This window comes from Cotesia typhae, unplaced genomic scaffold (genome assembly GCF_013202065.1).
Source record: "Cotesia typhae breed Kobodo isofemale line unplaced genomic scaffold, CoteBio_Ctyphae contig_5, whole genome shotgun sequence".
Taxonomy (NCBI): Eukaryota; Metazoa; Arthropoda; class Insecta; order Hymenoptera; family Braconidae; genus Cotesia; species Cotesia typhae.
The window spans coordinates 8,884,487-8,899,391 of NW_027423757.1; positions in this window are offsets into that span (position 1 = coordinate 8,884,487).

Genomic DNA, 14,905 nt, shown 5'->3' on the forward strand with positions numbered 1-14,905 from the left:
GACTGAGATCTATTGGATAAAGTATAATTTGGTGGTAAAAGTTCGGTGAAAGTTTTCAACCAGTTATTCCTCTCCTATCCGATCGTCATTATACATAAATATATACACATATATGTAGGTATATCTCTGTCGTGCATGGATAACTAAATATCAGAAGCTTATTTGATACTCATTCTTTAACCCCGATAAACCCTCGGGTACCAAGGGTATGATATATGTCGGACAGGTACCGCCTTCTTTTTGGTAATTCTGAATTATGCTTGTCCTGGTCTTATTTTGAGTCGGTTATAGTGTCCCCGGTCTTCAGTCCTCAGTCCTCAGTCCTTTACTCAGTCCCTGGTGTGTCGTGTCTGGATAAAAGCCGCGACTCACACCTTTGTCGCTGAATCTCTTCTGTTTAGTTCCATTGGATTATTTTTATTTGGTAGTAGCTCATTTTATTTATTTTTACCGGACTTGAGACTTCATCAGCGACGACGCGGTCTCGATCTTTAAATTCCGACCCCACGCCTTCGTAGAATATCTGGACGGAATATATCGATCGTGAATTTCAATAAATTCTGCTCGCTGAATAATTACAATTCTTTTTTTATTTTTTGAATTTAGTAAAAAAAATTTCAGCATAGAAATTTATGATTTTTTCAATTGATACAATTTAAATAAAAAAAATAAAATATTTCTTGAAATATTCTTGATGTACAATGAAAATTATTACTTTGATTTTTCAGTAAAAAAAATTCAATGACTTTTAAATTATTTATTTTTCAAAAACCCATCGTCAATTTTTTGTACTGTAATTTTTAAAATATCTTGTCAAAAAATAAGGACGATTACTATGTAGACTGTTATCGATTACTATTTTGTTTTCTTCATGTATTTTTTGATAATTTCAACTGATTCAAGAGGCATGTATACTGATTTGAATTTATCAAAATTTATTTTATTTATTTTCTGTCTAGCTTGAGAAACATTCAGACGCAATAAACTTGTCTCGATCCGTGACGAAGAAACTCAGAAATGAATAAATATAAATTTTATTTATCCGTATCCATATCCATATTCATATCCATATCCATATCGGAGATGACGAATTAAAAGTATAAAAGGATCTGATATTTAGTTAAATTTATAAATTTCTCAGCGGTGTATTTTTTTTTTATCCAGCAACACATGGTTGGTCAAAAATGAAATGGATATATAAGTAGGAGGGAAGTAGTTTAGAAAAAAACGTTTCAATAAAAATAAAAAAGCAGCACAACTGACTTAGACTGGCAACGAGATCCCAAGAACCGCGACGACGGAGAGAAGGATATGTGAGATGTGAGATGTGAGCAGGCGGGATCGGTTGCCAGAGGAGCAGACGGCGGGAGAGCAAATCTGAGATAGCCCGAAATTGGTGAGGGATTCGAGTATATGTGGTGTCTTGTATGTACTTGTACTGTTGAGTAAACCATACAATACAGATGAGAAGATGAGAGGATGTTGGGGCTGTGGATATGGAGCCGATGTTGAACGAAAAGAGAGAAGAGAGAAGAGAAAATTCTAAAACTCAAACGTGTAAGGGAGAAAAGAGCTCTCTCCTTTAGAATAAAAAATAACGAAAACGGTTACCACCCGCTGGCCCGGACAAGACGCATGCGTGCGATCCCATGGTATCTCGTCCCATGACCCATTCCACCCCACACCCATACCCATATCCTCTTGTTTCTTTGTTTTTTTCATACTTCTATGTGACTTTACCCTTGCCCTTCAGTCAACGTCCTGAACTCAGGATTTTTCGTCGATGATTCTGATACTGGAACTGTTCTCAGGACACAGACCAAATCTCGGGATTTTTCAGGCATCTACAAGCTGGAATTTAATGGAACTGAGCCGTGGTGTGCGACAGCCGTGACCCGGGACCAATTGCCGTGACTTGACGGCGAGTTATGTGTACAGACACCAGAGAAAAAAGAAGCGTAAAAAGATTCTCGAGAAGAAAGTAACCCTGTAACCCCTCAAACCACGACTTCTCTTGTTTTCCTTTTTGTGCCCTTTGACTAAGCAACAACAACAACAACAACAATAACAACAACAATAATGAAAAGAAAAAAAAATCAATTGAGATAAAAAGTAAACAAAAAGTCGGATTCACTCTGCATTTAATCGAGCGTATAAAAATGATCCGTGATGTAAATACGGCATCGGGAATTTCATTGAATTATAAAAAAATAAAACCACGTGGAATATTTAAAAAAATTTTTTTTTGAGATAATGAGAAAAATTTGTTCTTTTCTTCGAATAATAAAAAAAAATATTTAAATAAATTTTTAAAAACTTTAGAAACTTTTGAGAGAAAACAAATATTTTACAAAAATTTTGGGGTACCCTATTTTGTCCCTAAATTACGAAATGATTTTTGGCTTTAAAAATTAAATTGTTATGAATTGATATTAATTATTATTATTAGCATTATAATTTGTCTGGAATGTACATATGAATCTATATGTATAATAATTCATGATACAAAATGAATATGTTTTATATAATGGGTGATGAAGCATGATGATGAAGCCGATTTAATATTAAGATTATCACTTAACTGACGTTCGGGAACGTGTGGCCTATCTGTTAAGTACCGTCGTCTGGATAATTTATGAGCCTGTAATCGTCCTGACAAATCGTGTGTAAATTGTGAAAGCTCGAATGGTAAAAATAACATAGTTTGTTGTGCTGGGCATTTTGTACAATGGTGTGTAACCCTGACCGTAAGAAATGAAAGGAGTAGGCTTTTTTCTGCACAACTATCTGACAATGTGAACCCTAATGTTAAATTAGCTCCGACTAAACTTTGACTATTATCCTGGGCAAGGGCCCGCAATAAAATTGAACAGCCTGAGGCGAAATAGTGCCGTCCAGTGTGACTGGGAAAGAAAATTATGTGACCCCTGGCGGTGTTGATGCGCGTGTTGCCCCAACACAACCCACGGTGGCCCGTATTCCTTGCTGACAAATGTCGTAAAATTCTTGACTCACCAAAAATTTGCCTCTTTCTTTGTAATAATAAGCAATATTGTATTTACAGAGGAGTAAAAACATTATGTTGAGTTATTGAAAATAATAATTTTTCTTATGGCTCAAAAAATTTGAGAAATAACCAGCAAGAACACTGAAGTAATTTTCCGGGGTGTAATTAAATAAACAAACTTATATGTAAGTGGAATTACAAGCAGCAATAAATAATAACGCGTATAATAATAGTCAATAATCATAAGTTAGTAATTTGCATAATTGACTTTCAATTGTAGAAGGGAAGTTTGTGGAAGCGTATAAGCAAATGTCATTGCATTGGCTGAATTATTTATAGCTGCACTCTGTCGTCGTGTACAGTTGCAGTAGCAGAAGTAGCAAAAGCAGTAGCTGTAGTAGTAAAAGTAGAAGTAGTAAAAGTAAATGCGATTTAACAAAGTATCGGGAAAGAAGAGACAATTTTAAGAAAAAATTTCTAACAAAATAATTTATTATGGCATGTTTTAGAAGTATGAAATTTGAGTTATGTATAGGGGTAAACACATTGTATATTATTTACATCTTAATTATTACTTTGGGATAGTATAGTTTGGAAATTTTAATTTTAATATTCAAAGTAAAGTATTTTACACAAAGAATTATCTTCTAGGTAAGTCCATAAAAAGACTTTGTCTATAAATGCACTGTAAAGTGCTTAAAATTTTAAATTTTAAAATTGAAGTTGAGGGCTCATTTGTGTTAACATCGCCTACTCATAACAATAAGTTTGAGTTTTTAATTTTATGAGTTTACAGACTTAAATTTTTCTACAGGGTTACCATGATCGTAAACTTCTATGATCAAACATTAGAAAAATTTAGGGATTATTTTTGAATTACAACCGATATATCAGATTCCAGTAGAACTTTGTAATTGCTGTTTTGTATTTATTTTGTGTACTCATGTTTTTACAATTTAGCTTCAAGTCATCACAAAAAGGATCTTAATATGCAGATCTGCTACCTGAAGTCGGTTCGGCTGTTGAGGGATAAGGATAAGGATATTCATGCGATTTGTAAATGTGTTGTGTCCCGGATATTTTTTCCAAAACCTTGACTCTTGCAGTTAAGTCCTACAATTCACAAATACATTCATACTTCACGCATATTTAAATTTTTTCACAACTTATTTACTTGAGAAGTTAAGTTAAACCCCGTATAACTGGATGAAAATAAGTAAAGGTTTTTGTTAGAACTGTGGCCTTGGGAAATAAAATATTTAAAATACTTTTCCGAAAAATATGAATGCTTAATTTTATTTTAAAGAAAACTAAGCAAATTTTTCTGTTTTAGAGTTATAAATATTTTAAATACTTTTACTTTTAACTGTACAGAATTTTTTTTTCTGTTTTTGCTAAAATTTTACAAGTAAAAAATAATTATTAAAATTTTTTTACAAATATTTATATGTAGCAATAAAAAAATTGAAAAAATTTTTTAACACCTACTTTAGTATTTTTTATAGTTGAGAATAAAAACTTTTCATTTGAATAAATGATAAATTATAAATTTTTTTTTAGATTATTTTTAAAATATTTTGGATTTATAAAATTCATTTTTTTTTTTCAATATGAATTTAATTTATAACATTATTATGCATTTAAAATGATTGATACGCTAATTTGGACGCAATAGTGATACTTCTACCCTATTTATAAAAATATTTATCAAATAAAATTGTTTCGAATAAAAAAAAAAAAAAAAAAAAAAATGAATAAGAATTCCTAGCAGAGATGAATTTATATAAATTTTTAGATCCCTATTTGGTTGTAGTCTAGTCTTAATATGTCTAGCCCAAAAAAATGATTAAATAAAGAAATAAAATTGCTTGCTCTGATGAAAAGAGAACTAACAGAGCAAAGTCACGATTATTCATGATAAGATAAATAGAGAAAGAAAGATAGATTAAAGAGAGACAGATGTATGAATTGTAAATGTGTAAGTGTTTGTGTACGTATTCTCTTTTGGCAACCCCGTTTGTTTGCCCCGCAAACGAAAACCCAAAGCGATTCGGCGCTACCTCGACGTTGTCCCCTTAGCGATAACGTTAGTTCGTAGCTCGTGGACCATTAATCAAACTGATCGCGCGGCGAGACCGAGGACCATTCGAATGGAGTGTAGTAGCAGGATCAACCAAATCGAACTGAACAGAAGAGAGCGGACCAAAATAAGTTGAGCAAAGAGAGAACGAAATTGCGCCACCGCTTTTATTCTGAAATAAAGGGAACTCTGAAAAAGGCGGAATTATGTGTTTTGTGGATATATAGACGGATAGATGCATCAGTAGTCCAAATCCACCGTGGAGTATGTGTTGAGCGGTTCGTCTATCTTTATTTATTGTTCATCTATCTCACACATTCTCGTGGTGTATAGTAATGTAATTTCAAATCTACGTCCTTCTATGATTGTTATTGTTATTATTGTTATTATGATATGTTGTCTCTCTGTCTTCATAGCACTGCTACACGACATCAGTATTCGTGCGGAGAGAAGAAATTCACCCTCATTGAACGACGCATCTGCCGATTACCAGAACCATTAGCCTTGGAGCAACAAACTCTCGACTGTAGAATATTACTCCACATGATATCACGAGATATAATTCTCTGTCAGATGGAAAACTCTAATGTGATTTCTTTCTGTTATTAATGTCGAGTATATTATTTTAGTATTTATTTCATTGATTTTGACACCTAAGATTAATGGTTATTGAATAATTAAATCTTAATTTCATTGTAGATTTAATTGAAGTAAATAAATCAATCAATGTATTATGATAAATAAAATTGAAATGCATTTTCAATTTTTAAATTCAATGGAAATAGAATTTTTTTTAAATTAAGTAACTTCTAACATAATTATGAAATCTTCAATCAAAATTTGGAGTAATAGCCTTAAAAAAATAGAACTTAAAAAATAGAACTTAAAAAAATTTTTAGAAAGATAAAAATTGTTTTGAAATAAAATCTTTCTGGTCAAAAAAAAAAATTACTTCAGCCAAGAAAAAATTTCGTTTTCCTAAATATCATATTGAGTCAATTGGTTTTTTCGTTTTCGTGTATAAGCGAAATAAAATAAAAATTATGAAACAAATCAGTGTATGTATCAGAAAACTCGAGATGCAAACTTTATTTCATCCGAAATTTCTCACGCGTTCATCTCATGGTTACGTATTTCTTGATTGATCGATCGTGTCGTCCTGAATGTCTCTTGGGGTGAGTGTAGTGTGTGCGAATAGGAAAAGAAGAACTGAGAGAAGAATAACTGAGAGAATTCGTCGCGTGGAGAATATATAAACCATTCTTTCTCTCATTTTCTCTCCGGGGATCCCCACACATCAGAGGGGTTGCATTCTGTCGTAGCACAAACTACTGCTGCTCTTTTTTATTTTACTTTTTTGGGTGACAACCCCTCTGATGACGCTGTCACCCGTCACGACTTTGAACTTGTTCTATATTTTATTTAAAAGGTGCGTATGAACACGTAAACATCATTCATTACTTCGATATCCACCGAGTGTTTATACACACAATTTAATAATTCATTCCTGGTACACACGTCAAACAAAACTTCATATATTAATATATAGAAATCTTTCTTCCGTAATCAATAATATTGATTTTAAAATTAAAATACACATAGTGTGACTATTGCACAATTTTTGTAATTATTTCAAGTCTTACTAATACCTGCTAGTCATTAGAACTTATGTAAGAATAAATGGTTATGTATTTACTGTTAGTCGCATGATTAGAGTGTTTATATGTAAATTGTTTTTAAAACTAATTATATATATTGCAAAATTTAATTTGCTGCCTTTTAATATATTTAATAAATTAATCTTAAGAGAAGTTTGATCTTTTTTTGCATAATTGACAGAAATTTTCATGAATATAAATTTAATTAAAAATACAGTGAATAATAATAAATTTTTCTCCAAAATTCTTAAATAATTATAAATTTAATGAAAATAACGATTTTTATTTGGTAAAAAAATTTTTCTTTCTCATTTTTTACTCAAATTAAAAAATTATTTATATCAATTTATAAAATCATCAGATAATATTTACTATATTATAAATAAAATCATTCCCAATGAAGATAATAATGATTATTACTGTAATACAATATTTGTCCTTGAATGTAAAAGTAAACTATATGCAGTGAGTCTAAAAATTTAACTTTATGATATCGGATTAAAGGGAGTAGAGCTGGCAATTCGAATTATAAAATGGATTAACGTTCTATTATTATTGATTACGGTGTGTAGTGTGTGTTAACTGGGGTAAATGTGCGGCGCATATACGGCTTTTCTTCGTGCATATGACTTTACTCGGGTTGTAATAAGTTTTCTGAATACATATTATATCCTCTAGGGTTTTGCTTGCTTTTATGCTCCACAATACACATACATATGCATATATACAGTTCGCAAAAACAGTCCAGATACAACAAACACCACACAGTAGGATATACATACGTACCCTATATATGTAATATAGTTTTGTTCGTAGCTTCGTACGTGTAAAGCTGCTATCGAGTGAATTTATTTTAAGTGGATAAGCTCAAAACTATACTACTAGTGGCTCTAACTAACGATACAAATATACACATATTTATTATTCACATTTGAATCTCTGATAAGTATATTTAATGTGTTTAATAATTATTCTGATAAGAATGATAACAAAAAACAATAAAATTAACTTTGTTATTTAAATTAAAAATTCATTTTTCATTGGTTCTAATGAAACGTATAAATTTAAATTAAAATTCAATTATACTAAAAATATTTTATTATAAAAAAAAAGGAAAAAGATTTAGCCGAACAATTACAATAACAAGAATGAAAAATCTTGATAAATAAGTGTTACTAAATTCTTGAGAATTAATCAATAGTAATGAGACATCGTCATTGATGACTTAACAGTAATCGACTATGAAAAAATTTAGGATGATTCATTCCACAGGATGACTGGCTGAAATTTCATAAGTAGATCCTCACTTCATCGTTTTATATTGTTACGATCTAGCAGAATGCAGAAGTAGCCCCGCTTGATAAAATACAATGTGTAATATATAATATATAATAGATCCAAGTAAATTCCAAGTGTATAAGTGTATATATAACTTCTAGACACTTCGGCGGCAAACTTTCAACAGGTGTCCAAGAGCCACAAGGAAGAAAATACTTTAGACATCGAGCTGGAGTGAGGAGCATTAAACGAATCGTCAAAATTACCGTCCCGACGGCATGTAATCTCTAATTACAGGTTCCAGCACCGATGAATCAAATAGATGAGACCTTTTCGTCTATTCCGTCCCGTCCTCATCCTACTTTAACGAAGTGTTTTTTTTTTTTTTTTTTTTTTTTTTTTTTTTTTTATGTAACCGAAGATTTATTTGGGAGTAATGAACTACTTTTTTGAATATTAAATTGAGAATTTTTGAGTGTAAAATAATCTCATTTATTCCGAATAAATTGAAGTGTATCTGTTGCTTATTTTATTGCACGCCTCATAACGCAAAGCGGTTGAGGGAGTGCTTTAGAGTCAACTAATAAAAATCTTCTGGAATGATAATCGCAGTAAAACGGCATCAATCATATAAAAAAGCATCCTCAATTATGTCCAAATAAAAAAGAGCACGTAAAAAAAAAAAAAAAAAGATTCTATTATTTAATCTAGAGTCTTTATTCATGGTCTCTTAATTTTTTCCACGCCACTAGCATTAATCCTACGATGAATACTTTATATATTTTAGTCGCTCCAGCTCCTTTGATTTACGTCTGCCGAAAGTATATATAAATGTATCAGACAGACTAAGACGTAGTTCTCGTGCCTTGATTCAGAATAAGAATCTCCTTTTGATATTCATTTTAATTTCTATTATTATATGTGTATGCCGTGAATGCATCAACCAGCAAGCCATGATCATGATCAGTGATCCAAGATGCTCTGGCTGTTTGTAGAAGGCCAGATGAGGATGAGAATAATCGAAGGGAATGCGATGGAAGCTACAACGAGTTACTTTAGAGTGTGGAGCTGTTCTGTTCTTTTATAATATAAAAGACATATAGATACAGATATATGGATACAAGGCTCTGCTCGAAAAAAAAAAAAAAAAAAAAAATAAATAAATAAATAAAAAGTAAAAAGTCTTTCCTCGAGGTGAGATGCTGAAGCGACTTAACTAGAAAAAGCCTAGTCGGGAAAAAGTGTACAAGGTTTGACGATCACCCGCGGGGCCGAATAATGCCCGGTAAAATGCCGGAGACCACCCTTTGCTCTTTGCCATGCACTCTCACTCTCTCCCTAGTTTTTTTGTTATTATACATCATGCTATCCGAACAGTATGAGAAAACAGGATGAGGATATTTGAATATAAAGGAAAAGGAGCGACAAAGAAATGGAGAGATTTAGTCAGAGGTGGCCAAAGCTAACCCACAACCATCAAATATCTAAATTTCACCTGCCGAGTCTTGGATTCTATTGGCTTTAACAATTTTTATCCCTTAAATTTCACTAATACTCTGTTTCTATCCCGAGCCTCTTCTTTAGATTTATAATGCCATGCACAACTGAAAAAGATCCTTTCATTATAAACTATGACTTAGACTTAAATTCTTTTTGCTAAAACCCCGTTAACACTTACCCACGCTTCTCGTGCCTCTGCATACCTAAATATTTTCTTTTATTTAATTCTTGCTGTATATATTCTTGGAATATTTAAATTATCCTCAAATATTTCGACAAGTTAAGATCTTTATTTATTGAAATAATACTTTCTGGAAAAAATATTTCGTATTTTGAATTGTTCGAATTCTTTATTAAGTTCATTATAAAATATTTGGACTTTCACTGTGATGAGAACATGAGAAATGTTTAAAAGTTTTGAAGTTGTCCATGATTAATTATAAAAAAATAATTTACAGTCTCTTAGGTAATGATATTTGTACCATTAATATTGGTTCATAATTTTTTCAACAGTATTATTAAATTTGATCAGTTAAATTTAAAAAAAAATCTAAAATTTTGATTAAAATACTTCAAATTTTTCGTTTAATTCATAAAAAAAAGTTTAGGCTTTCTCTCCATCCTGAAAAAGTTTCTAATGTTCAGAATTGACAATTTTATCAACTCAAAATTGTAGATATTGAAATAAATATAAAATCAAAAATTATAATCCTCAAAAGTGATACAACAGAATACTTAGCATGTATAATAGACATATAAAATAACCAAGAGAGTTATATCATCTATCTTTAAAATACTTTCTACTCTGGTGATTAATGATTCCTACAAGATTCACTGAAAAGCCATGTCATCCGCTATTTGTCGTGACGTAAACAACTCCATTGGCGCGATACCCCAGGATATATACTTATACTCATACTCATACAATATACATCTTTCATTTTGAATAGCCATCAACTAAACGAAGAAAAAAGTATTATATTGTTTGATGCGCTAACGACGACAGGTGAGTGTTGAGTGTAAATGATCCGAGTTTCGTGCCCGATGTTACTTTATGCTCTTAATTTACTCTTCTCATCAACCTCTTTTTCACGCCAATTACTCTTCATTATTAATTATTATCATTACTTTTTTTTTTTTTATTTCATATCAAAAATAATAATGACAATTCTGTGACAAATGCTCAATTAAGTCCTCGCGTTGTTGATTCTACAATGGCAATCAATAAATTCCAGCCTAATACTTTTAGTGCGTATCTCATTATTTATCGAGTATAAATATTGCATTGCGTGCGTAGAAATATTTAAATTTAAATGGACGATATAAATACGTTAATAATGCCCGTATCATTAAGATTCTTCAAATTTATACATATGATGATGATGGTGATATTCAATAACACATATGAGGTACATTACACGACAACAAATAAACAAAAACAAAATCGAAAAATAATAAACTATCATGAGTGATTAAATTACCGGTTACCTTAATTCGATGATATGTAATACTAGAATCAAGATCGAGCAAAAAACTATACTTGATAAATGGATCACCCGCATTAGTTATTATTTTTTGTCCATAAAAAAGTGACCCGTACAATTATGACAAAAGTTAACCGAACATTAAGCACTAATGAATGATAATTTACATATCGATTATCGTCTTAAGAAATAAAGAAATGGTAATTTCTTCGATGACGATCGCCGTGACGCAGCTGTTTACACGAATATATGTCGCGTCCTTAATGGTGAAAATATTTATTTTTTTTCTACTTTTTGAAATGAAAAAGACATGTCATTTTTTAAGTGATGTAAAAATTTTAAAATTACCACCAAAAAAATTTAAAGATGTATGTAAATTGATACCTTTGTAGTTTTAATTTTTTTTTCTTTAGAAATTTATTTGAAATGATCTCAATGTGATACTGAGTAAACAAAAAAATTTTCACGGATGTGTATGAATATTTAGCATGTGTATTTTAGCCATTAGAGACCCATACACGGTGTATGTAATTAAAAAAAAAAAATAAAACATTGAGGAAGCAATACACAGTAACGATAAAATGATGCAAAGTGCAATAAAGTAAGCATATGTATGTACACAATTAAACAACATTTTATTTATTTTAATTGCCCTAATGAAAAATACCTCTCATTTTATTTTATTTAATTTTATCGAATAAACATATACCACATTTGAATATCTATATCTTGGGAGTGAATTTACAAAAGTTTATTATTTTTAATGGTTAAATGGTCATATCATTCGTCGATTCGTTTCATTTATTTCACTTGTAACTTCCAACTCCAACTGTTCATGCAAATATATTAAACATTCGTCTTGAGTGCTGTCAACTTAGTAATAATTATATCTGCAGCTGTATCTCTTCCTTGTGCCAATGAAGCTTAGGCAACTTTTGTTATTTATTTTATTAAATGCACTGTAACTGAGGAATTTTGTCCCGTGGGGTTCAATACCGTTTACTTTATAATATAAATATATAAATACATGCTCTTAGTTATTTATTTATATATTTATTTGTATGTTGTGTAGCAATATGATCAAGCCCGTGGACTAACCGGTATCTTCATACCGGTATCCAGTGTCATATATACATTGATCTAAGTAGGACTTGAAGTATGCTACGTATCGATTACATCGATGTCAAAACTTTACCTGAAAGGGTCGACCTTCGTCGTTTTGTCGCTTCAATATTTATAGAAAAGGATGAAGATTAACAAGAATAAAAATTATTTTTTTTAAATAAAAAGAGATACCAAGCAAGGATTTAATATTATATTATTATTATTATCATTGTCATTATTTTTTTTTGGCTATAAATTAACTGTGAAATCGGCGAGAGAACTCCCGTGGCGGAATGCTCACTCCTTTCGAACGATTGTCAACCGATAAATAAGTCTTATAAGAAGATTTTTGTTCTTTATATCACTGGTGAATCAGATGAAGTGTATGAACGGCGACATATTATTACACTAGTATTTTAATAGTGTTATATATGAACACTCGGTATTCTCATACTAAAGTACTGAGTACAGAGTAGTCATATATTAATAAAATTATTGGACGCGTTCATGCAATGTTCAATGTAATACTTTGCAATGGCAATGGTAATCATTATTTTTATTTAGAAACTCACGTCCCGTAGAGCAGAAGTGTAAATAAAAATAATTTTTCTTGTTTTCTTATTATTATTTTGTATCTAGGCGATTATGAGTTAAGTGCAAGTATAAGCAACCGGTAAAGTAGTGCTGTACTTGTACTTATACTAGATGTATATATGGCGTAATATATAATATTAAACCCTTGGCGATTTAACCGACATCTTTTTGGTATACTGGTATTCAGTGTTTAATCGGATTTACTTGCACAGCATCGTAAAGTCTGATGGCAGACGTGATGCCAGGAAACCGCCGACAAATTTTTTTTTTTATTTTATTTTTTTAAAGTTACTTATTTCTTTCCTCCTTACTACACTACTTGGCATTTCGATTTTTAAAAGATTATACTTTTAGATTATATCGTCGTAAAGGTATGTAGCATGTGTCTCACCACTTGTACCGAGCTAATTATTTCCATTGCGGCACAGTTGAAACGGATTTCCATCAAATGAAATCACGATTAGATTTTATACAATTCGTTTTGCACTACTCGTGTAGATTTATACGCGTTATTGTTTCTGTTTGTTATCAAATACGCTAGCCGGGATTTATTTGACGTACATATGAGCTGGTTTATTATTTTTATGATAATCAGTTTTATCTTTTTTATTCACCTTAAAAATTTTTTTTTATTTTTATTAACTTGATGCTGTAAAATTTGTGATTTTATAGTTTGACACTTTATTTATTTATTTATTTATTTATTTTTTTTTTTTTGATGAATTTAAACTAAATAATTTTTTAATAAAGATTTTTTATAACAAAAAACGTAAAGTGCAATAGAAATATCTATAAATATATGCTAGATATATAAGCACCATAATTTAGTTGAAAGATAGTCTAGATAGTCTATCAGTGAAATTTGAATAGGAAATTATTCTCCACGTAACTTGGTACATGCAATTATAACGTTTAACATCGAGCGACGAATTAAATAGTATCATATTAAATAAAACACAGTGATCCAGCACCTGCAGCTAGCATTTATATATTTATATTCAATGTATTATTATTAAATGTTATTTTTTGACCCCTCTATCTCTATAATGACAGTTTTAATTTTTTTTTTTCTTTAATTCAACGTTGAAATTACATAGTTAAAAAAGGCAACAAGGATAAAAGAAATGAAATGAAATGGTAAATTGGTGTGTTGAGAGAATAGAAGATTCCTTTTAATCTCATCGAGATATATACTGAAATTCCATAGACCGTGGGCGGATCAGATCCCATAAATACTCTGGGTGTAAACACGGGATACCGATGTTTTGTATATACCTATATATGTATAACTACATATATATACAGTATACAGGGGGGAAAGCTGGTACGCGATCTTTCATACAAGTTCACCTCAAATAAACTTGATATTGCCAGAAGCTGCAGCACAACTTTGTTACACGAATTGCATTTGCACGATTTAATTTTTTAAAAATAAAATCACTTTATTTAATCTGCATTACAGTGCTTATACTCATCATAATAATAATTCAGTATTAATTTATGTTTTTAAATATTTATTTTATTTGCTAAGATAAACCGCCTTTGATTGTAATTGCAACCAACATAGAAGTTGATTTAAGATTTAATATCAATTAATAATGTCTAAATTAATATGTACTCCAATACACAGTAAGTACATGTACGATTTATATGTATGAATGTATGTACATTATTTTTTATTTAAAATTTTAATTTTCAATGAATCAATAAATAAATATGTAGGCATCGGTAGAACACACATTGGTATACCAATATATAGATTAAATATTTATTTGGATGCATTTATTAACGGGCTGACTTATTTAGCACTTGTGCGTCTTCGCTCGATCAATGATTTATGTGTGTATCGAGATTGAAATACGGTCAACATTATCACGACACACGTTTATTTATTTAATTTTTATTTTTCATTCGGTGTTGAGATTATATACAGTATTATACACACTATACGTTATACATTATACAGGCAGGAGCTAAAGCATTAAATTTATTTCTTACGATCGGTTCGGCGAATCGATTTCGCACGTTTAAGGCGTGAGATAGACAAATTAGCAAGCTGACTAATTAGAGAAAAGATTCGTCGCTCCCAGTAGAGGATGCATATCTATATTAAGGTACACGATCTCTTGGATTTTGTCACTAGTCACGCATCTTATTTTCTCATGCATTTTAATAATAATAATAATAATAAAATTCTAGA